The following is a 3,515-nucleotide window of genomic DNA, read 5'->3' as shown; positions in this document are numbered from 1 at the left end:
GCTCCAGGCGATCCTCCAATCCCGCGGGCCGGGCGTCGCGAGGAGGCGGCATATGCGGAGGGAGGGCAAGCCAAGACAATCAAGCCGATGACATCCTCGGGCCATGGGCGGAAGCTCCTGCCAAGAATAGAAAAGAGTGGAGTGGGTGCAAGCGTGTACCGCATGGTTGGCGAGGGCATCAGCTGTCTAGTTTCCCTCTCTCAGCTGATGATGAAAGCACGCGATACGTGAGCGGCACTGCATGATGTCGTTCCACGCTCGACGTAATCGCCACTGGGAGCATGTGCCTGCACGAAACATATCAATTAATATCTGTGAGTCCGATTCCACGACGATATTATGAAGGTTTCGTTCCTCACAGAGGAGGAGACCATCATGTATCGCCATAGCCTCGGCTACTGTATTAGTTTGTAAGCCATAAAAAGAAGAGAAGGCAAGAAGGAGGCTCCCTGTGTGATCGAGGAGGACACCTCCGCCCCCTTCTGGCCCTGGGTTCCCTTTCGCCGCACCATCCACATTCAATTTGAGAAAGCCTACTGGCGGTGGGAGCCAATAAACTACTCGATACTGGATGCGGGTGGCGAGGGGGGTCACCGGGATGCCAATAGAGCGGAGGAGGTTGCATGCAAGTGGTGATCGGCTGTCTCGCGGTGTGAGGAGAGGCTGAATGCGTCGAAGCCACAGCTGAACTCGACGTCTGATGTCCTCAGCTCGCATAGGTGTACCTGCAAAACGAGACGAATTTCTCCCTTTTCAAATCTCCCATAGAAGATAAGCTATGGTGATGGGGAGGATGGGGCTCCGTGCAGAGCGAGTCGGCGAGAGGATAAACTTGTTGAAACACTCAGACGGTGTCAAAGGACGAAGACAGTCGGTGATGAGATGCCAGCAGTCCATTGCCGTCTCGCTATGGAAGAAGAGATGATCTACCGTCTCTGTGTGCAGGAGAGTGGGGCAGTAGTGGCAGCGCGAACTAAGAGAACAGCCTATCCGAGCCACTCGGTCGTCAGTCGGGAGGCCTCGGTGGAGGAGTCTCCAAAGGAAAAAGGAGACACGTGTATGGATCGCCGGATGCCAAATGTGCTGACCCCAGTGCTGTGAGGGAGATTTCACATGGAAATGCTCCCACGAGGAACGACACGTGTATGCTCCCTGGGGTGTGAGTGTCCAGATGGCACAATCAGGACTAAGGTCAAGAGGGGTAGTCTGGACCTCGGATAAAGTGACCAAGGGAAGGTCGTGCTGCTCCCATAGGTGTCGTGTGTTGCTTCTAAGCAACTGGGTCACTGTGAGGCGCACACTGTGTGGTACGAACTGAGGATTAGAGGCGAGCGCCGCATCAGCATGCCAGGTGTCATACCAAGTGCTAATGTCACCTCGGTCGATGTGCCAACGGGTCACGTGACTCATCTCAAGCCAGTGGCGCTGCCATGTTCGCCATCGTTTGGTGCCCCGAATATCAAGCTCGCGTCGGGCCCATTCTTTGTATTTAGCTAAGATGAAACTCCCCAATGGGGAGTGGGTGGTACGCCTACGCCATACCAGCTTCTTTTGAAGCATGTCCTGGACATCTAAGAGGCGTTTGATCCCTAGACCCCCTTCGAGCGTTAGCTGACACACTCTCTCCCAAGAAACCCAATGGTGACGTCGCTCCCCCTCGAAATGACCAGACCATAGGAAGCGTGCACATAGGCGTTCGACAGAGCGGAGAACCGTAAGTGATAGTGAGTGGACCGCCAAAATGTGTAGCGGGATACTCATGAGGACATGTCGTATTAGTTGGATGCGGCCTCTAGGGGAGAGGAAACGTAGTTTCCATCCCTCCAGTTTCTTCCTTAGCTTGCCTAGCACGGCATCAAAATAATGATGACGAGCAGGGCCAAGGAAGATAGGGCATCCAAGGTAGTCGAATGGAAGCTGTCCTCGTGAGTATTGTGTGGAGTGCTGAATGATCTCAGAGTGCCTCATAGTGGTGGACGGGCCCACAATAAAGCTGCTCTTTGAAGCGTTGACGAGTTGGCCGGAGGCTTGCTCGTACGCTGTAAGGACACTCATAAATTCCTTGATGGATTTTTTAGATCCATTAAGGAATATGATGGCATCATCAGCAAATAAGGAGTGAGAGATGATCGGGCAACCCCTCTTTGTAAAGTACGGTTGGATGAGGCCTTGGTTGATCGCCCGTGTGAGCGATCGGCTAAAGACCTCCTCCATCAATATAAAGAGGATGAGTGAGATAGGGTCACCCTGCCTGAGTCCCCGCGTAGCCGTGAAAAAGCCGGTGGAATTTCCATCCATCAAGAGGGAGAAGTGATTCTCCCTGATGCAAGCATCGACCAGTGCGATGAACGCATCCGTGAATCCGAAGCGACGCAACACTTCGAGGAGGAAGTTTCACTCAACTCGATCAAACGCTTTCTCCATATCAAGCTTGATGATGACGTTAGAGCCTAGAATATAAGTGTCTATCGACTGGGCTAGCTCGTGTACTAGTGTGATGCTGTCATGGATCTGTCGACCCTTGACAAATCCACACTATTCTGGCGAGATAAGTCTATCAAGGAAGCGTCCAAGTCGGTTTGTAATGATCTTTGATGCGACTTTATAGCATACATTACAAAGACTGATCGGACGAAAGTCACGGAAGGAAGTGGGGGTGTCCACTTTCGGAATAAGCGCCAAAAAAGTGGATTTCCAACTCTTTGCGAAGACTTTACGTTGGAACACTTCCTTGATAGCTAGGACCAAGTCGGTGCCTACCACATCCCAGCACGCCGTATAGAATTTTGTAGTGAAGCCATCGGGTCTTGGGGCTTTGTTACGGCCCAAGGAGAACACTACCTCTTTGATATCCGCGCGCGTCGGGGTAGCTAGCAAAAGTGCATTTTCCTGGTTGGTCACTAAGGGGGGGATGGAGGTGAGAATATCCTCGCTCATAACAATGGGCTGCGAGGAGAGGAGGGAGTGATAGTACTCCACGCCTGCACCTGCTAGCTGGATAGGGTCCTGGCCATGCGTCTCGAGGAGGGTCGTATAGTTCGGGCGGGCTCTGTGACGGATCGAGGCGTGAAAGAAACGTGTGTTCCTATCACCCTCTCGCAGACATTGGATGCGCGATTTTTGGAGATAAAAAATCTCCTGTCGTCGCATAGCATCCTCCAGCTGCTCTCTAAGTCGTAGCTATCGCTCCCCCATGTCATCTGTCCAGCACTCTTGTAGGTGACAGTCGACATCAACCAATTTCCGTTTAAGCTCCTCTACCGGGGAATGGACGTCTCCAAAGACATGGCGGTTCCACCATTTGAGGTGGAACTTGAGGTTGCGCAAACGGTAACTAAAGTTTTCCATAGGTGACGTAGAAATGGAACCGTGCCAATGACTACGTACATATCTATGGAAATCACTATGCTCTAACCACATGGTTTGGAAGCGGAATGGGGGGTGGCGGATCCGATGACTCGAATCCGAGAGGAGGAGAATCGGTGTGTGGTCCGAGTAAAGTCTCGGAAGGAACT

Source organism: Wolffia australiana, chromosome 2, assembly GCF_029677425.1.
Source record: "Wolffia australiana isolate 7733 chromosome 2, ASM2967742v1".
Lineage (NCBI taxonomy): Eukaryota > Viridiplantae > Streptophyta > Magnoliopsida > Alismatales > Araceae > Wolffia > Wolffia australiana.
This window is presented reverse-complemented; position numbering follows the sequence as displayed.